This window comes from Odocoileus virginianus, chromosome 11 (genome assembly GCF_023699985.2).
Source record: "Odocoileus virginianus isolate 20LAN1187 ecotype Illinois chromosome 11, Ovbor_1.2, whole genome shotgun sequence".
Taxonomy (NCBI): Eukaryota; Metazoa; Chordata; class Mammalia; order Artiodactyla; family Cervidae; genus Odocoileus; species Odocoileus virginianus.
Genome location: NC_069684.1, coordinates 13,874,961 through 13,896,823, shown reverse-complemented (window position 1 = coordinate 13,896,823; position 21,863 = coordinate 13,874,961). Strand labels below are relative to the sequence as shown.

The following is a 21,863-nucleotide window of genomic DNA, read 5'->3' as shown; positions in this document are numbered from 1 at the left end:
TGGACAGAGGTGCTTGGGGGGGTGGCCGTAGTCCATGGAGTAGCGAAGAGTCAGCCATAACTGAAGCGACTTAGCAAAGGCTTTCCATTTCTTATTTTCGAGGTTTTCTGTATCTAAAGTAGAGAAGAGACAGTAGTCCTAATTATTTTAGGCTCATTGAAATCTCTTGAGAGTCTATATTTTATCATTAGTGCATGGGCTAACACCTATTTTTCTCATTCTAGCACTGAAGACTGGCTGACCCTAGAGTAGAAAGTAGTGAGCACCCCTGTGGAGGCACTCCCCTGGGAGAGGAGGGAAGCGGCTGCATCGTAAAGGTAGCACAGCAATAGATACCCTGTTGGGGAAAGAAGAAGGATCAGCTCTGTTCCTTTTGCTGTTGTGCCTAATACAGGGGATTCCAGGTATCAAACCCAGCAGAAGGTATTCTCTAGCCAGACCTCCTTTTGCAGAGACAGATGGCTTAAGTTTTGCTGCTGATTTCTACTTCTTGATTTATCAGTTCTGGGCAATATGTACTGACTTCTTGCTGTAAAGGATGAAAAAAATTCTTATAGAAACTTCTATCTATCTAATGTGTTTTGTCTCCTGATATTTGTAACCTCTAGTGTTATATTCAGTTTTAGTGGTTGCCTTTAATGACTAGACAATATAGTTGACTTCTGTTTTCAGACTGGCTTTTAGATGTACCTATTGACCGCTTTCCTAGGAAAGTTGAGGAAATTAGCACAGGTATTCATTTTCTACTTTTTCCCTCCCAATTTTCCTTAGTTACATTTTTATTATTTTTATGGCTGTGGTTTACATTAATAAAATGTTTCATTGTCTGCTAGCATGTCTGTCACCTCCTGATTACCCTCAGGATAAAGTCCAAATTCTCTCGTATAGTGAATAAAATCTTTACTCACCTGGCCCACCCTATCTCCTCATCAGAGTACAGGAGTTCTCACCATCCTCAAGGCACCATAGCTTTTTATATCTTTGGGACTTTGCACATGTTATTGACTCTAACTTGGAAACTCCAACTGCTCTTCTTTCTGACAAATTTCTACTCATGCTTCAAGACCCAGCTCCCATGGACCCTTTCTTGGAAGCCTTCCTGCTTCCCACTTTTTGGAGTGGTCGATCCTACGGGTCCCTATAGCTCTCTTCAAGCCCCTTTTCAGCACTTTGATATTAATCTATGATTTTGGGTTCATGCATCTGCTTTCTCTTCTTGAATATGAACATTAGATTTGTGTATTCCATTTCTATGTCTCTGGCATCCAGGGTGGTTTTCTCACACAGAATGAATTAATACACAGGAAAGAAAAAGGTTTAACCCTAAAACAAGTACATTTGGGATATTTCTGCTTTCCTAAATCAGTTTTATTCAGCAAAGTGGTCCTTTCCTGATCTGGTTTGTATTTTTCCTTATTTGAAAATCTTATCTACCTCCCTGGAGTGGGAATAATTGAAGGAGAAAATAATTTCTGTCTGTATTGCTGATAAATACTGATCTTTGGTTACACTGAGTTCAAAAGTGAGCAAGGACAAGAGGAACATACACCAGAACATGGCTTTTCATCAGCATAAACCATTTTATAAATTTGAATGACAGGACAAAGGGAGGGTAATTTTACTTTGAAAGAGTGTTTGTTATCAAGGGCTGTAAATAAAAATTGTCTTTCATTCTTACTTTTTTTTTCTTATATTAATACTAAGTCAAGTGAAAAAAATCATTAAATATACATGTGAGAAGAGAATCAATTCACAGAAGTGTTATTTATTAATAACAATTCCTTAGAAACTACTACAACTGCATGATCTGTTTTGAGTAAACACAGCATGTGGCCACAGGTTCAGTTGAATTGGCACAGTTTTAGTTCTCTGTTGACTAGAATCAGCTCACTGATTCTCATATACTTGTTAGATTTTTATTATGCTCTTAACTCCTACTGACCTAAAATCAATTAAAGCCAATGGTGAAAAGATGCTAATGAATTGAGCACCGAGATGTACTTATAGTTCTGTATGTCTAGAAACAATATGATTTTTTTTTTTAGAGGAAGGTATTCATTTAAGCAATACATGAACATACACCAGTGAAAATAAAACTTGTAAAAGGAAGACTAGTGAAGTGTGAAGACCTGGAGCTTTACTGCCTGAGTTCAAACTCTGGGTCTCTCTTGCTTTCTGTATGCATAACTTTGAGCATGTTACACAACTTCTCTGAGAGTCTTCTCTTATCTTACAAATGAAAAATGCTAACTGACTTAACACATATGACCTTCGAACAGTCTAGCACTTCTTAAATGCACAGCAACTACTAGTAATTTTTATTTTTGTTGTAAAGAATACAGAGGAAAAAGCAGTCATTTCCCTATGGTGGTCACTACTAACCACTTGAGGTGTGTCCTCCCAGGGCATTAAATGTGTAGTTATAACCAAGAAAATAGTATTGCACGAGGCATGTGAGTGCTATGTTAGCAATGACTCTGTTCAACAAAACCCAGTATGTACTTCACTGACAGTTTTTCTAAGAAAATTTGCTGCAGAAGCCTAGTTTCTTTCTATATTACTTGCTGATTTTTCAGTAATGAGGCAGATGCTAGAAGGTAATACAAGGTGATATAGTTCACGGATCAAATGTATTTGGAATTCACGTACTGTCATTATGAATTCATTATTCATGACAAGCATTCTGGGCAAACAGACAAACTGTGGGTCTGGGTCTCTCTTTAACTTCATATGTATGTATATAATATGTTAAAAATTGGTCTTCTGTGATGTCTGTTTCTGCTTATTGAGAGGAAAGGTGTTGCTTAGCAACCAGCTGTTTCTGCTTGACTGATGTGTAAAATGGAAAGCTGTGCAAATCAGAAGGCAAATAACTGTGTCTATTAGGAGTGAAGAGTTACTGGTTTTAGCAACTAAGTTGGCTCCCAACTTAAGTTTATATTTCTTTGTGTGGAAAAGATGAAATATGAGATAGAAGCTGTATCCTGGTATTTACTAATTATTTTTAGAGAGCACATTATTTTATAAGATATAAATTAGTATATATGAAAAAGGAATATTTGAAGACTATTAAAAATTACCTACATTTTGAAGTATATGGTTAAAATTTCAGAAAGATAATATTTATATCAGAACAAAATGGGAGAAAACTAGAACCCATACACTGAATTCTCAAGTTATAGCCAACCAAAATTATGTTAATACCCCATGAAACTTTGAAACATGATTTTGCCTGTATTTTCTTCATTCATTTAGGTTTTAAACAAAAATTATTCACTAGGAAAAGAGAGGTCATGTGGTGGTAAGATATTTTGTGGCAAGGAGAGTACCTTGGCTGCTGCTAACAAAAACTGACCCTGGCCAAGTGAAACTAAAGAGTATTTATTGAAGCAAAGTGGTGGTGCTGGTGGTGCTCAGAACTGAGGTGGTATTGGAGAGCAGGACTTGAAAACAGGTTGGTCACTCCAGAAAACTTCCTGTGATCAGAGCCGTTGCTGTCTCCTTGTGTCTCTCAAGTTTCAAAAGCCCGGGGGTGGGGCTGGGGGGAGTGGCCAGCTGCCTGGTTGACTCTTCACCCGCCTGCTCCTTGGCTGAGAGGACTGGGTGGGATGGGGACAGGGAAGGGTCTGGTCTTCTCAACTTCCTTGGAGGTGTACATCTGGATTTATGCGATGGATCACTGCTCAGTGGTTTTTTTCCCCCAAAGGAAATTTGGGTACTGTTGGGAAGAAAGAAATGGACACTAAAGATGTATATGTGGATGGATACACACCTACCCACCCACACCCACACCCACACACACACACATATATTTAGTATAAGACTTACAGTGAGTCTCTTGAATCTTAACTAAACTCATCTGTGACAAACTGTTTCTTTCTTTTCATGTTCCTTACCTCTAAAGTGGATATAGAAATATAATACTTTATGTATTTACTAGGTAAAATAAAATTTATTGTTTAGCTGGTGGTATCTAGATCATTTTTCAGAGGTACTATGTAAAAGTTCAGTTATAATTTATAAAAACTGAGTGTTTATATATCTTTATCTGCAATTTATATTGAGTTAAATTTTATAATTTAAGTGCTTTATTCATCCTTTTTTCATCTTTATAAAATCTCCGAACATCAAGGAAGAAATCTATATAATCATAAAGTCTACATAATCATGAAGGTTAAGAAAGATGTAAAATTAAACCAAGGTCATTGAGTCTAACTTTTTTATACAGTGTGGAAACAAGTCAAAAAGGCAAGAAGCCAAGTCATTCTTTTTACATAACTGGGTTTTTGACCTAAAGAAAAAGTTCATTAGATAGTGAAAGAGTTCATATGTATTTCTGTGGTAGCATATTTTGGCTCTCATTTATTTGACTGTCAACACATTGTTTGTCCTTTAACCTAAAAAGTCCCTGTTACCACTTGGACTATTTTGGTAGTGATCAGTGAAAATCAATGACCAAGTTCCCCAAATCTTCACTCTGTGTTAGGCTACTAGGTCAGCTCCTGAAACAAAGGTCAAAATAACAGTCACAAACAAGACAGAAGTTTCTTTCTCACAGAATAGTCAAATTTAAATAGACTACGGCTAATTAGGTAGTTTAATGGTGCAAGGGTTAACACTTTTTCTGCCTAGTTGCTCCTCCAACCTCAACATGAAGTTTCCATCTGGTGGTCTAGTATTACTGCTCCCACAGCTACTACAAGTCTGCTTTCCAACCAGTGGGAAGTGGAGAAGGGTAGAGCATAGGGCATTCATCCCTCCAGCTTACTTGTATTGTCCAGAGGCTTGTCACACGACTACACTTAGCTATAAGAAAAGTGGGCAGCATAGCTCTTAGTTGGGTGGCTATGTTCTATTGTTACAGAAGGGTAAAGTGGAAGTTTTCTGCCATACCGTCTCATGACAAACTCATTACTGCCTTGTGCTAAAACAGAAAATGTCTATATTAAAAAATAACAGTAGCAGCCCAAATGTCTATCCAAAGAAATAAACCCTGGAGCAAATTAAGTAATACTGTAAAGTAATGAGTAAAATTCCTATAGTGTACATTCTCTACATATAAATTAAATTGTTGTCTTTCAAATCATCAGTTAATATATATTGTACTACAGAAGTAATTAACCTACTGCACCCCAGAGTTCTGATATCCTCAAAGGGTAGGTGATTAAGGGCACCTTTAAGTGTAGTTCTGCTGCTTTCAGACTCTTTGTATCATTGGCATGTTGCTGAAATCCTATACAAGTTTTCCAAATGATTTTCAGAGAACTATGTGGCCTTATAATGAAAGCCTTAAAAATATACATTCCTTTTGACTCAGAAATTTTACTTTTGGGAGTTCGTCCTAAAGAGAACAATGAGGGTACAGAAAAAGATTCATCTATAAGGATATTTATTGCAAATTTTTTTGTTGTAGAGGAAATTAGAAATAACCTAAATGTCCTCAGAAAGGGACATATATCATATCCATACAAGAGAATAACAGGCTGCCTTTGGAAATGATAGATGCAGAAATTTATTTAATGACATGGAAAGTTGCTCACACGTATTGTTATATGAAATATACAGATTAGAACACAGTACACACAGTGTTATCCAAAGTTTATAAATTAAAACTATAAATCTTCTTTAAGAAGTCACACCAAAATATGAAAAGTGATTACACATTTCTGGGTGGTGGTACTAGAGGTCATTATTATTTTATTCTTTTTGCTTCTTTGTAGTTTTGAAATTAGGAAAGAGAAGAACACTTATCATTTGTATAATCACAGGATTTTTGGTTTTGTTTTTAACATAGGAAGAAATGAAAAGTTGTGTTATCTTAACTCCAAGCCAGATTGAGAATGGTGCGGGAAGACAGAGGTTCTCCCAGCCTGACCTCCAGGGAGACTTTTATTCTGGAGACAGTCCTTCCCTAAAGCCCCTATGAAAGTTTCATCACCCGGGCAGCAGTCACATATACCACAGACAGGGTCAGATTTTAGATGATCTTTGATACTAAGAGCATGGATTGTGCTCTATAAGTAATCAAAGAGGCTATAGGTTTTTAAGGAGTGATAAGAATAATTTCTCTTGGTCTTTCTTTCCTGGTCCCTGAGCACAAAATCCAGAGTTATCTCTGACACCACCCCTTCCATCCAATCTTTGGCCATATCCTGACAATTTACTTCCACAGATGTGCACTCTAGGGCATCATAAACATTTCCCTTTTCTTTATTATCTTATCCACCTGGTTATTCTTGTATTCATTCCACAGTGCTTTTCCAAGCATCTATTAATATAGAAAGTCTTGAGATGAATTGATGGAAGAAATACATCTTTATCCTTTGAAAGTGAAAAGTGAAAATGAAAGTTGCTCTATTGTGTCTGACTCTTTGCGACCCCATGGACTATTCAGTCCATGGAATTTTCCAGGCCAGAATACAGGAGTGGGTAGCCATAATCTTCTCCAGGGGATCTTCCCGACCCAAAGATCAAACCTAGGTCTCCTGCACTGCAGGTGGATTCTTTACCAGCTGAGCCACCAGGGAAACAAATAAACCGCCTGCAATGTGGGAGACCTGGGTTCGATCCCTGGGTTTGATCCCTGGGTTGGGATGATCCACTGGAGAAGGGGAGGGCTACCCACTCCAGTATTCTGACCTGGAGAATTCCATGGACTGTACAGTCCATGGGGTCACAAAGAGCTGGACACGACTGAACAACTTTCACTTCACTTTTCACTTTCAGAGGATAAGGATGTTTTTCTTCCATCGATCCATCTCAAGATTTTCTATATTAATAGATACTTGGAAAACCATTTTGGAATGAATATAAGAATGACCAGGTGGATAAGATAATAAAGAAAAGGGATATGTTTATGATGCCCTAGAGTGCAAATCTGTGGAAGTAAATTGACAGGATATGGCCAAAGATTAGATGGAAGAGGTGTGGTGTCAAAGATAACTCTGGATTTTGTGCTCATGGACCAGGAATGAAAGACCAAGAGAAATTGGAAGTTAGAAGGATTAGCTTTTAGTTTTGAAATGTAATGTTAATTTTTAGATGATGGTGCTTAGTGCTTAGTCACTCAGTGTCCGACTCTTTGCAACCCCATGGACTGTAGCTGCCAGGCTCCTCTGTCCATGGGATTCTCCAGGCAAGAATACTGGAGTGGGTTGCCATGCCCTCCTCCGGGGGATCTTCCCCACCCAGGGATTGAATCCAGGTCTCCCACATTGCAGGTGGATTCTTTACCACCTGAGCCTCCAGGGAAGCCAATGAATATTGAGACTAAATGTTGGTAGTCCATGAATAATGAGACATCTAACATGAAGTTGGAAATGAGAGTTTGGAAAACCAGAAAGAGGTCAGAGATATTTATAGAGAGTTAAGAATTATGCATAGGATGGTTGAAATTTGGGGGCATGTGCTTAGGAAGAAGAATTAAGAGGATTAAACTGACATACCTTTGGGAGGAAGGAGCACAAAAGAGAGCTGGGAAAGCAAGCAGAGACGGATTATGAGGAGGGAACTTCTGCTCAAGCTTCACATGCTGGAGTTGGCTCCCCTCAGGTGATTCCACAACATCTTATTCACACTCTATTGCCAAACTCCTCCATAGTGAACTTAAAATTAAGTGCTAATGGGGAAAATTTCAAACATATCCCCCAAAATGAAAATAATATAAAAATGTGATGTACTGATCACCCTCTTTATCAGTCAGTGCTCAAAAAGTTAAGCAGAACTACTAGGACGTGTGTGAATGTGAGTATGCGTGCCTAAATATACACATATGTGTGTATGCTTTTACACATGCAATTGTGCCTTTGTGGAACCTGGTTTATCGGTGGCTGTAAGACTGTCACCCTTGAATTGATTGCTGGAATTTGAACTGCACAGAGCAGGCAATCGCAACGGAAAGATGAGTCCAAAGTGGGAGAGAGTAAGAACCTGTTGGAGTTGGAAACTTCAAGGACAGGCTGAAACTCATCTTGCCTCGGACCTTGGTTTGTGGTGTCCAACAGAAGTCAGGGCCCTGCAACAGAGAGCTAGGCACACACACCTTGCTGTGGAGTTGGAGAAGCTCAAGGAAGTTCTAGGAGTAGGTGGTACAGTTTTAGGCCATGCCAGGGTGGTGCAGCGATAGAGAAAGACAACATGCTTGGCTATAAAAGTGGCTGTAGCTTTACCTTCAGTCCCCAGATTCCAAACAAGAATGTCTCTTATGGCCCACCCTAACCAGAAACATAGAGGAATGGAGTTCTGGGACATGTAGGTGAGCCTGGTCAAGTTATCACATTGCAAAGCCACTGAACCTAATTTCAACCATTTTTATCCCATGGCAAGTCTTGTTTCACCTATTCCTCCACCCACTTCCTGTCCCCTATCCATCTTTTTTTTGGGGGGGGAAAAATTTCTAGGCAGCATATAATTTTATCTTCTAACCATGCTGTATTTTAAAAGTTCAGATTTTTTGGTCTCACTGTATGACCCTCTTGAGGAAAGAATCCTTACCTTATTTAACTTGCACTTCATATATATAGGTATCTTATAAATACTTACTGACTGAATGATTTATGATTTCTCTTGTGACTGAGTAGGAGACTAGAAAGAGCTGATATTTTAAGGCAACTTTGTCCTGAGAAACTCGGTTCGAGAGCTGCCACCTCCCTGATGTTTCCAAGTCTTTTCTCTCATGGCTCTAGGTAGAAATACCCACTCCTCCTTTGTCCCCATTGGTGTATTGTGTATATACTTCTACCACAGTACCCATACATTTTATTTTTTAATGCAGTAACATGTCTTTCCCCTTCCATTAGCTTTTAAAATGACAGAACTGGGCTATTTGACATTTTCTGGGCTTTATCTTTTTAAACTATCAAAAGTGAAACTAATAACATTGGCCTCCCTCATCAAGATTCCTGTGAAAATTTCTCCTGAAGAGTTGAACTCTTCTCTTTTTATTTTTATGCTATTTTAGGTTCATAGCAATGAGTTATATATAATTTTCCATTATACTCGGTATCTTCAAAGACAGTGCATGATCTAATATACACAGGGGGTTAGAAATTCTCATCAGGACAGTGGAGGTTCCACTTTTCTTACAAGAGTTATTCAAGGATTACGTGTCCTTCTACCATTCACATGGGTTGTTAGTCAGGACTCTTGACTACAAGAGATAGAATCTACCTTGAAGTAGAGTTGGCAAAAATGGCAACCATATTAACTCGTATAATGTAACTGCCAGGAAGGCAGGAGCCACAGACTGCGGAAGTCTCTTACTTAGAAGAAATGTTCAAAGGGGTTTGGGGAGCTGCAAATAATCTAGCTGGGAGCTATAGGCATGAGTTAAAATCATATGTTAGAGGCCCTTGAGTGCCAGGCTGAGGAATATGCACTAATATATTCTATACTTTCTCTTGCTGAAACCAATGGGAGTGTCAAATGAGTCCATGGAAGAAAAATTTTGTTCTGTGGAAACATCTAACTACAGAGCTCTAATACAGAAAAGAAAGCACACAGACTCTCTAAGAGAAAGAGGTGTCAGTTGCACTGTTTCTGTCAATGTATCCAATGTTAGAATGTGCTTAGTTTAGTTCAGTCACTCAGTCGTGTCCAACTCTTTGTGACCCATGGACTGCAAAATGCCAGGCCTCCCTGTCCATCACCAACTCCCGGAGCTTGCTCAAACTCATTCCTTCAAGTTGGTGATGCCATCCAACCATCTTATCCTCTGTTGTTCCTTCTCTTCCTACCCTCAATCTTTCCCAACGTCAGGGTCTTTTCTAGTGAGTCAGTTCTTTGCATCAGGTGGCCAAAGTTTTGGAGTTTCGGCTTTAGCATCAGTCCTTCCAATGAATATTCAGGACTGATTTCCTTTAGGATGGACTGGTTGGATCTCCTTGCAGTTCAAGGGACTCGCAAGAGTCTTCTCCAACACCACAGTTCAAAAATACCAGTTCTTCAGTGCTCAGCTTTCTTTATAGAATATGCACAAAAGACATATAAAAAGTGGCAGCAAAAATGGGAAAATTAAATGTGAATATAATTTTTAAAGCATTGGATAACATAAGTTAGTGATTCTCAAAGTGTAAGCTTCAGACTGGTACCATCAGCACCACCTGGGCATCTGTTAATAGTTCAAAAACCTGGACCCCACTCTTGAATCAGAAACTCTGGGAGTGGGTCCCAGTATTTTGTTTTAACAAACTTCCCTGGTGATTCTGATGACTGGTAAAGGTTGAGAACAATTCTGTGGTAGGCTGAAAATGACACCCAAAGATGTTCATGTTCTAATCTCTGGAACGGCTTCCCAGGTGGCTCTAGTGGTAAAGAATCCACCTGCCAATGCAGGAGATGCAAGAGATACCAGTTCGATCCCTGGGTCAGGAAGATCCCCTGGAGAAAAAAAAAGGCAGCCCACTCCTGTATTCTTGCCTGTAAAATCCCATAGGCAGAGGAGCCTGGTGTGCTGCAGTCCATGAGGTCACAAAGAATCAGACACGACTGAGCACACAACACTATAATCCCTGGAAGCCAGAAGAGGAGAAGAAATCTGACCAGAGAGCCAGAGATCCAAATGATGCAGCCTTGAGCCAGGGGATGCTGACAACTACACAGAAGCTGGAGGAAGCAAAGAATGGATTCGCCCCCAGAGCTTGTGGAAGGAGTGCAGAGTGGCCGGCCAATACCTTGAGTTCAGTTCAATGAAACTGATTTCAGATGTCTGTTCTCTAAGACTGTTGTTTTAATTAATAAAGTTTGTGGTAATTTGTTATAGCAATCATAGGAAACTAATACACACTGAAATAAAGAAAGAAGACTTACAGGCTAAAGAAGCAAAAAATTCATTAGATTCTTATGATAAAAATATACTTAATATTATTTAAACAACTCTAAAAAGTAGTCTTTTGTACTAAATAAATTTGCTGCATCTAAAGGCATTTTCCTAACATAGTTTAGTAGTGAGTGTTAGAGTATAACACTATAACACTTTGTTAGCATCAAAGATGGCTTTTATATACCTTGATTTTCCTATGATAGCTAATCCTGCAGGAAATGAAACAAATATTGTTGGTTAGAAGAGAAAAAACAAGAGACATTTTGCTTATAGGTAAGATTTGCATAGGTTAGAGAGCTGTCATACATCTTCCTTTATGGATAAGAAAGTGCTTTTGGAGAATAATAGTGGCATTTACTTATAGGAAAATGCTTCATAATAAATATGAGAAGACTTTTAATCTATAATCTATGCTACTTCATAAAATATTCAAGTTCTTTTTAAGATCTGGAACATCTTAATACTTAATTTGTCTTGTGCACAGTGCTTCTCAGATCACTTTCAAATAAATTCCCACTTAATCCTTACAATTACTACGTGAGTTGAGCAGGGTAGGTGTTTTTATCTTTCTTATTTTACAGATTTAAAAAATGATGCTTAGAAAAGTTAAATAACTGGCCCAAGGTTACAAAAAAAGTAGATATTAGATTTGAAAATTAGAACCTACCCAAATTTGCTGAACGCACTATTTCCAGGGACCCACCTTTCCTTAGCTGCTGTCTAGAAGGTGTATTAATGTTTGTGGTTAATTACACTATGGATAATTACACTGAGGTTCATAGGTCCTGTGATCTATTTAATTTAACCCTGTAGGTATTTGCTGAGCATCTATTGCATGTCTTAAACTGTTCTAGTTACTGTGAGGAACACAAAGAAAGGGCCAGACACAGTCCTTGCACTCAAGTGAATTTCCATCACTATTAGGGAGGAAATGTCTACGTAAATGAAATGAATAAGTAGAAGAAACGAAATGTAAGAGAAAAAAGTAGAAGAAATGAAGAATGAAAAGAATAAAATCATATGCCACAATCTGGGTGACTCCATACAAAAGAAAAAAAAAAAAAACTTTGAAGAATAGATCTGATTCAGAGCATTCTAGCGGGCAAAGGGTGTGTTTGTGTGTGGCAGAGAGGATGAGCAAAAGTGCAGAGGCTGAAACAGCTGCAGCCTACCGAGAGACAGGGATCAGCTGAACTACTAGAAGTGCCATGGATATGTCCTAAGGGACAGGAGCTGGGCTTCTCAGTGCCCATGGCCTCAGACAATTGAACAGCAGTGAGAATCTTTAATATTTCCAGTGAACGCTGTATCCTAGAAAAGTAAGGGAGAAGCACACAACTTGAAAATCCTCCCATTCTGTCCAACTTTTCTATTCCAGACCTATGGACACCGCTCCTGAGAACTTACAGCTCTGTCTGCGCCTGTGTTTTCTGAGAGTCACAGTTGTATGTGTGTGCGTGTGTGTGTGTGCATGCTCATCTGTGTGTGTAGGAGTGTGTAAATATAGTGTTTGAACACCTGTCATAAAGCTCCTCTTAGGAAAAGAGGTATGTTTGTTAGGAAAATGTTTTGAGAGTGCATGGTGAGGACTGTGTTTGCAAGGAAACAGGGAAATTAAAGCAGCATTTACATAATAAAGTGGCAGGAATTTGGGAGGGGGGCTTACCTAGAGAAAGAGGGGAGGTTATGGCCAGAGGAGGCCAGAGCAGGCCAGAGCTTGAGGAAAAGAACAATGGGTAAGAATGAAATTTCTGAGGCCGGGATGGTTGAAAGGCTTTTAAGAACAGGGATCTTTAATTTTCCCTTTTTTGGTAAATATTTTTATTTTTAGCACCCCCCCTCCCCCACCCCCTGCCCGCCCCAGTGGCTCAAATGGTAGAAGAATTTGCCTGCAATGCAGGAGACCCAGATTCAACCCCTGGGTTGGGAAGATCCCCTGGAGAAGGAAATGGCAACTCACTCCAGTATTTTTGCCTGAAAAATCCTATGGACAGAACAGCCTGGCAGGCTACAGTCCATAGGGTTGTAAAAGAATTGGACACGACTCTGCAACTAAACAACAAGAACAATAATATTCCATTGTCTATATGTACCACATCGTCTTATTTTTGTTGCTTCCATGTAAATTTTCTCCATTGCCTTGACTCTTCCATAAAAGTAGTTAACACCCAGAACTTTAAGTCAGTGGTATTTGGGGAAGTACATAAAGTGAGGTGTATGTGCAGGAAGTAGGGCCAAGTGCAACAAGGGGCAACAGCAATGCTCGCTCTCATGCACTGGAGGATCATAGACCAAACTAAGTTAGAGCTGTAGGTGACAAGGAAAAACCTAGGTACACTGTCTTCCTCCCCTCCGATCCCTGATTAAAGTGAGAAGGATATTGAGTTTTCCATTTCATGTAGCCTGCGGTTCTAGCCAATTTCATTTGAATAATTTAGGACATGGTGACCCCCGCATGTACCTAGGCTTCACCAGCTTGTGGTCAGTCACTCACAGTGACAGTTCAGTCTCTGCTTCACTGGGCTCCTCTGTCACCACAGAAAGGCCTTTCAGTTTGCTGAAAATCGCCAGCTCCTGGAGGAGGAGGTAGAGTTAGATTGGCTGAGGGTAGAGTCTCCAGAGAGTGACTCAGGTTTGGCTTCTCCTGGCTCCAGAGCCTATTTTCTGTTTACCAGGGGATTAATCATGGTTTCCAAATTGGTCCATCAGGACGCCAGCGGGACTGGTGAAAAAAAAAAGCAGAGGTGCTGGGTTTGGGGTTTTTCCATGCCCTGGTCAGTGATGTTCAGCAAGAAGAGGCAGGGATGTGATTCCTCCTTTAGAGTCTTGTAGTAAATTATCAAGCACTCTGTAACTCATCTGATTCTGATCCTTGTCCCTGTGTAAACACAGATTTATTGCAGCTAAGGTGAGATGCCTCTGTTCTTTCTTTTTTGGTCAGCAGAAGAGGGAATTCAGTGTTTGATTAGCCAGGTGTGGTGGGTATTTGATTTAATTGGATGCAACAACTATTTAATGTATAACCAGCATGTGCTAAGGTACAGAAACCTAAATTTGGTATTTACAAGAAGGTCAAGAAGGACTTGGAAATAGGTAGAAAATAAATAAGTAAATAAATATATGTTTTTTAGTCCTCAAAATAGAGGTTTGAGCTTTTTTGCTGGATTTGTTACAGCCCTGTTAGGATATACATGATCCAATATAATCATATACAAGCAATGAATCAGCACAATATCTTTTTGAACTTGACAGTGGTATCATAGAAAAGTCTTTTTAGAAGCTGAAGCAGCCATGGTTTTGCTGTCATCCATTGGGTTGTTTACCATAGAAGGTGGTTTGATGTTTTGAATTGTAACTATTTCTACAAATACCCAGACAAATCATATTTTCCCAGTGAGGAAAAAGAAGCTCTTGAAAACATCACAGATCATTTTAAAATGGAGAACTTGTTTTTCAGTAAGCTGAAATTACTTTAGGTAATTTGTGATACTTTGGAGTTTAATTTATGGGTGCTTATATCCTTATATTAATAAGCATAGTTTTCAGTTGGGGAAAATTGTATTAATCTCACAAAAAAAGATTTATTTTCTGAAGCAGATTGGTTAAAAAAAAAGTGACAGGTCTGTTATGGTATTTGTTTTCCTTTATCGGTCTTTCTTTTAGAGTCATAAAATAATTAAAATAGAAACAGCTTATCATATTGTAACATAGTGGTCTCTAGGTCCTGATTAATTTCCATCACTTCAGTTGTTTGCTCTACATGAATTTGCATTTGCAGCATATAGGAACTAGCATTATTATGATATATGATATGATTAGAAGATGGACAAACAGAGAATGAAACACTCTTCCTAACTTAGTCTTAAGATATATGATATGATCAGAAGACAACAATGAAACACTCTTCCTAATTTAGTCTTATGATAGGCAACAATGAAACACTCTCCCTAATTTAGTCTTGTGATATATGATATGATTAGAAGATGGACAAACAGACAAGAATGAAACACTCTCCCTAACTTAGTCTCCAAACCCACTGATGCCTGAAACCCCACTTACTCTGTATAGAGGTTTAGTCACTCAATCGTGTCCTACTCTTGCTACCCAATGGACTGTAGCCTGCCAGGCTCCTCTGTCCATGGGATTCTCCAGGCAAAAATACTGGAGTGGGTTGTCATTTTCTTCTCCAGGGGATCTTCCTGCCCCAGAAATTGAACCCGGGTCTCCTGCAGTGCGGGCAGTTTCTTTACCTGTATAGTATTAGGCATCATCAGCTTCAACAGTGTTTTGTTCCTGTGCCTCAGAGAATTATGACACTGCCTTAAGGAACATCAATAATCAGGAAGTATGACATATTCAAGGAGCATGTCTTAAACTTTTCTGACACAGTTTTCTTTTCTGTGCCATTAATCTGGCACTTAAAATTATTGGGAAAGAATGGCAGGGCCTCAAAGTCCATTCAGTATTCCCAATAGACTACACAGAGAAGACAGAGCAACAGTGAGACTGTTAGAACAGTCATCCTCAGACTCTCTTCTGGACGTGGCTTATGCTTGGAGAGATCAAGCAGACAGAATAGCAAAGTACAAACCTGGTACATGAACTTCTGAATCTGGGGTTGGGAGTTGAGAGTCCAGGTGCTAACTATTCTGTGGACTTGGCCTGAGCCATGGGCCTCCATGTTGACTAAGTAAAGTGAAGGTGGGATTACATCAAAGTTAGATGGCTTCTGTGGTGCATTCCTTAGAAGCTATAAACTGAGGCGGTTTTAGTCAAGTGGTTTGGAAAAAAAGCTTCTAGAGTTGCTAGCTATAGGGGCAGAGTCTTTGGAGACAGTAGTACAACAAGATTATTCACCTCAGGTAAAACAATCTAAAACTCATTTCAAAATTTACAGTTGGAAAAAGCTTTAGGGGGCACCTGATCTACCTCCTTACCTGCTATATAAATTCCTCTACACCTTCTCTAAGTTTTATTACCCACTTTCTGCTTAAACACCCACAGTGACATGGAATGCATTTAAATATCCATTTAGGTAGTAACCTTTCTAGGCCTTTTTACACAGCCCCACTCTTGTCTGTTGGCCCGCTTTCCTGGTGGCTCAGATGATAAAGAATCTGCCTGCAATGTGGGAGACCTGGATTCAATCCCTGGGTGGGGAAGATCCCCTGGAGAAGGAACTGGCAACCTACTCCAGCACTCTTGCCTGGAGAAACCCATGGACAAAGGAGCCTGGTGGGCTACAGTCCATGGCGTCACAGTCAGACATGACTGAGCAACTAACACACATACTCTTGTTTATAATCTTCTTAGCCCCTTTGGCATGTTTGCCAAGTCACCTTTTATTTCTAGTGGTAATTATTTGAGATTTCTCTATTTTTATACAAAAGTACCATGTTGGGTGTCATAGAACATGGGATTGAGTGATACAGAGTAGAATCCTGGGTTGTCTTTTAATGACATTTCAGTCTAATGGAGGAATGTAAATACCACACACACACACATACACACACTGCCTGGGAGGAACAATCAGAGAAATTTCAGGAAAGAAATAGGTTGTGAGCTTGACCTTATATTGTGAGTAGAATTTGGAAAGACTTTTCCAAGAATGGCCTAAAAAACAAGCAAAGTTCTATCATGTGGGAAAGTAATTCAGTAGGATTCAGGTCACTTGCTTAAAGCCCCTGCTGCCCAGAAGGCACTAGTGGGGAACTTTCCATTAAGGGACTTGCTGTGAGAATTTAGATTATTGTACTCTATGATTTTTCAAAGATGAGATTAGTAGTTCTCCTTTTTCATAGAATGTTCCTACTAAACCATATTTCCTGTCCCCAGAATAATCTTATACTAAATAGAATAAAGGAAGTAAATGGAGTTCCAGAAAGCAATCCTAAACCATACCTACTTTGAAAAAAAATACCAAAGGAGAAATTTTTAAAGGTATTTTTATTTAGAAATTTTAAAAAGAAATGAACAAAAAGGTAAGCAACCCAGATTTTGTCCTGTAGAATACAAATGCTAAGAGTTTTCAAAAACCTTGGCAAACCAGAACAGCAGAGGTTTGAAGGCTGAGGTGCTTTGATTTGCAATTCCTGGCTGCACTGTGTAGGTTACTACAGACTGAATGTGAGCTCCCTTGTTCATCTCCCCTTACCGTGGGCTAGTCCAGACCCAGATCTGCTCTGTCGCTCTGGGTTTGCTTACCAGACACGGAGGAGGGATATGGGCAGTGGCTAAACCACAGACTAGAATGCAGCCTCTTCCCACCACTGACTCACAGGATGACAGGGCCGGATCGCTTCCCCTTCTGATGTTTCTGTTCCTTTGTTTACTGGAGCCCTAGCAATTCTTCATTCTACAGAAATAAATGCGTATATTTGTGAGCGTGCTTTGGGACAAGGATCGAAAGAAGATTCTTTCTTGTTCTCTCCAGGCCAAGCGCAGAATCACTTTCCCTCTTACTGTTGCACCACCACCACCCATGGGATATTCCACCAGGGATACATAGTGGCTTTCTCAGTGTTGCTTGTTTATTACAGGGTAAGGACAAAAATCTTGGGCTAACCAAGCTACACCCCTGTGTTGACTCACATCCTTACCTTCCTCCAGCTGCTGGAGTAACAGAGTCTGTTGCCAGCGGGCTTATTTTACCTTCCCTTGATGTACATAGGATGTACATAGGATGTACATAGGACGGATTCTTATTCTTCTCCAGACACAGAGGTGCATCGCTTTATGCTACAAGCTGTCTATTGGGTGAGCTTTGTGGATATCAAATATTTGTACACAGATCAGATTTCTCCCCCAGCTGAAATCATTATCTCATAAGGTTTTTTTTGTTTGTTTGTTTTGAGTTGACTTCTCAACGTGATACAGTGGAAAGAGCATCGGAATAAGAAATAGGAGATTGAGCTTCCTATTCTGGCTTTGCTCCTGATTAGTCATGTGACTTTGGACAAATTACACTCTGAAGTCCCACTAGTCTGTGACTTGGCCATGTGGGGGCTTTGATTTTGTCATCTCTACTGTTTTGAAGTCAGGTTAGATGATTTTTATGATCCAATTTTGGAATTCTTTAGGCGATCTCAGTAATCCATGATACTGTTGCTTTAAATATTTTATTTTTTACCTTTCCTTAAGGACTTTGTAGTAATAATTATCCACTCTCGAGAATTAATGTGAAAGATGTATATATGAAGGGTAAACAGCATTTTAGGAGCAGGTTTCCAGTTTGTAATTATAGCTGATCTTTTCTAGCAAAATATTTGACCATATAATTTAAGCAGTTTGATAAACATTCTGCACACCTCTGGACCCACCCTACTTAGCTTTCCAATCCTTAGATATAGTTCCTGAGTGAGTTTTACACCTATGGCTTTAGATATCATCTACTATTGACTCATAGATTTACATATTCAGCTCAGACTTTTCTCCTTAACCTCCAAACTCACATTCTGCAGTCTGCGATACCTGCATTTGGATTTCTAGTAGGTATCTCAGGCTCAGCATGTCCCACATGGAATGCCTGATCTCCACTGCCTTCCAGTCTACTTCTCCCATCATTCTCCCCATCTCCATGCACAGCAACTCACACTTTTCACTTCTTCCAGAAACTCGATTATCATCCTCACCACCTCACTTCCTCTCACCGTCCACTTAAATGCCGCTTAATTGGTCTCCCTGCTTTCTGTCCTCATCCTCTTATGGATCGTTTCCCAAACAGCAGCCAGAGTGACCCCTTTAAATGTGAAGTGAGAAATCATGTCTGACCAAATTTTTAAGTTAATCTGAATCAGTAATTGATTCCTGATCACTCAGAGCACAAGCCAAAACCCACAGCCCCTGTGACCTTTTTATTTTCATCTCTGCTTCTCTCCTTTTTGCTCACTCTGCCCTTGCCACTTGGTTCTCCTTGCTCTCCTGGGTCTTGCAAACATGTTCATTACTAAGGCCTTTGTACTTGCTATTCCCTGTGTTACTATGTTCTTCCTGTAAATAAAGCAAGGCTGCTGATTTCCTTGCCTCTTTCAGGTTTTTGTTCAAATGTTCATATTCCTACTGCATCCTTACCTGAACCGCTCCTCACCCTCTGATGCCCCGCACCTGGGATTCCCTTTCATCTTTCCTTGTTTTTCCTCTGTAACTCTCATCATCTAATCCAAGGTTTCTCAACTTCGGCATTGCTGACATTTTGGATTAACTTTCTTTTGGGGATTGCCCTGTGCCGTGCAGGATGTTTAGCAACATAGGGATGGTGCTACCTTCTACCCACCAAATACTAGCAACCTACTTCCTCCTCCCCAGCGGTGACAACCAGAAATAACTCCAGGTGTTACCAAACGTCTCCCGAGAGGTAAAATAATTCCTGATAGAGAGCCACGATCTAACATAATATGTTTTTTACCTAGTTATTTGTTTAGTGTTCCTCTCCTCCCTACTACTAGAATAAAAACTCCATGAGAACAGGAAGTTTTGTCTCTCTTTTGTTTTTGAAGTTTTGTCTCATTGTTCACTACTATAATGCAACCACCCAGAACTGAGCCTAGTGCATAGTAGGTGCTCAACAAATATTTAATGAGCGAGTGAATAGATGAAATGGACTCCTCCCTTTTGCCTCTGAGCTCATTAAGCTCCAGTCACACAGGCCTTTTGTCTTTCTCTTGTACATCCTGAGCTCATTCTCACCTTTCTGCCTTTTTCTTTTAGCGCCTGTTCTGGAAGGCTCTATTCACAGGTCATCACATGGTGGATCCCTGCTTGTTACTTAGGTCTCTACTTAAATGTCAAAGAGGTCTTCCTTCCTGATCACACTATCCAGTATGAGACCCCCTCCGCCACCCTCCTCCCACCTCTACTGCTTGCCAGAGTTACTATCATTTACTCTGATTTTGTTTCTTCATTACATGTATCTCTGACATAAGCTTATTTTTCACATGGTGAATATCTGTCTTTCTTCCTTAAATGACTGTTGTCTGAGCACTCAACCTTATATTTAGTTTGTTTATTTATCATGGTATCTCCACAGTCTAGAACAGTTCCAGCCACATCATCTATGTACTGATTGAACAAATAAGCCTACCTCCTGAAAGGTCACGCTGACTGCCCCCGCCAAAAGGTCCCAGATAAGTACCAGGGACAGACATCTACCAATCAGCAGCCCGTTGCCAGGCAGACTGATGGACGCGAAGGTGCCAAGACTCCAGCCAATCAAGAAAAACCGACACGGGACAAAAGGCCAATCAGCACCCTAGAGCCTGACTCCAAGCATATTCGAAAAGGTCCCGCCGCTTCCGTATCCGCCAGCGTATATAGGTGCCGCCCGCCTTCCCGCAGGTTGCAGACTCCCTTTGTCTCTTCACTCACCCGCCCCCGGGAGTTTTGCCCGAGAGCGACCGCCCAATAAAGGCCTTCATCAACGGTCCTTAGAGGTGGCTCTTTCTTCCCGCGGCGTTTTCTAACACCTCCTAGTAGTCAGTTTCAGAGTGGAAGAGACTTCAATGGCTAGGAATGAAAGGTTATATCTGTCAGGATTCGGTTGCAAAGAAGAGGATCCACTTTAGCTAGCTTAAGCTGAAAGGGGTTAATTACAGCTTTAATTCTGTGGCTCACAGAATCACTGAGAAGGCTGAAGAAATAGCCTCCATGTTGAGCTTTCACGAACAACCATGAAAGCCACACAATGACTGTCCTTACTGAAGGAGGGACTGCTCTTCAATCAGGAAATCGCTAGCTGAACGGAAGCCGAGGTGCCAACCACTGGCTCTGAGACTGAGACCAGCTCTGTCAGTATCAGAGAACTAGCACTGCCCCAGAAAAGCCAGGTACCACCCCTCCAGCGTTTCCAGCAGAAAGAGCAAAACGTCGAAGCTTGCCCACCAGCAAACTTGAACTTCCAGTTCTCATGGCTGTACTTCTGATTAATGCAACTAATTCAAATAGGAGGTCTGGGAGCTGTGGCTCTTAGTGTTCCAGTGTATGCAGCTCGGGAAGGCCCACTGGAAGGAGATTAGAATGAACGTGGAAGGCCAGTTTACCATATGCAGGTGTGGTAATAAGGATGGGGAAATAGGTGAAAAAAAAAGTCTTCAACTTCATATCTGAAAGGCAAACTGGCCATCCTAAATACAAGTGAAATAGTCAAGAGTCTCTTATACAGAGTACCAATGAGTAACGTTCATACAATTTCAGGAAATGATTACGTTTTTTAAAGATGCAGCAACATGTGATGAAGAGCATTTCAGACAAACCAAGCTCAATAAAGCCATGATCTGAGCTCCCCTGTGGAGTGGAACTCTTTGTACCTTCTAGCTCTACAAGAAAAGTGGGAGATCCGGTGAGCACTGTTTTTCACAACTGGTCATGGACATTTTATTTTCAACTTAGGACGGTGGTCAAACTTAAATCTTTGGAAAGACTCATTAAAAGGATAGAATCTCAGATTTGTGCTAAGAAAGAAATTCATTACTAGATTTCATTTTTATTGTTTGAAATCTATCAAAGGTCATTTATTTGAATGAATCTATTTTTATAAAATATACTGTCAACATTTACATCAGATCACATAGGGCAGTATATATATATATATATATATATAAAACTTAATTCAGTTTTTTTGTAAAGATAAAATCCAGTCTTTCTATTCTTAACCTTACATTTGCATGCTTTTAAATATTTAATTGTTGCAATTACACATGCTGTTGGTTTATCTGTTTTACACAATAAAAATCAAACTATAGAATCTGGATGAAATGATAATTGGGGAGCCTCTGCTCAACTAAAAGTATAGAGATATAGACAAACCTAAACACAATTTAAAAATGTAATTGTAAGAATGGTATTTTATCAGATTTAGGAAACATGAAACTGTCTGCAACTTTTAAATTCTTCCTTTGAAGTGCTTCATGCTTAAAATAGCTTAAGGATTTCTTCCATTCTTTCTCTCCAATATCCCTTGCAAAGGACTTTGAAAATAGCTGCTCTTTATTGCAAACTTTCTGTGTGCTAGGCCTGGAACATTTTCTCTTTTAATCCTCATAGCTTCCCT

General features: G+C 39.8%; 1 protein-coding gene across 1 annotated transcript in view; it reads left to right on the top strand.

Moving 5' to 3' along the window:
• LOC139037342 (WAS/WASL-interacting protein family member 1-like) overlaps nt 1-20,791 on the top strand; it is a 47,035-nt gene extending 26,244 nt beyond the window's left edge. The window contains exon 4 of the mRNA XM_070473735.1: nt 19,845-20,791. The gene's annotated coding sequence lies outside the window, so the exon portion shown is untranslated. The remainder of the gene's footprint in view (nt 1-19,844) is intronic.
• Nucleotides 20,792-21,863: the final 1,072 nt, after the last annotated feature.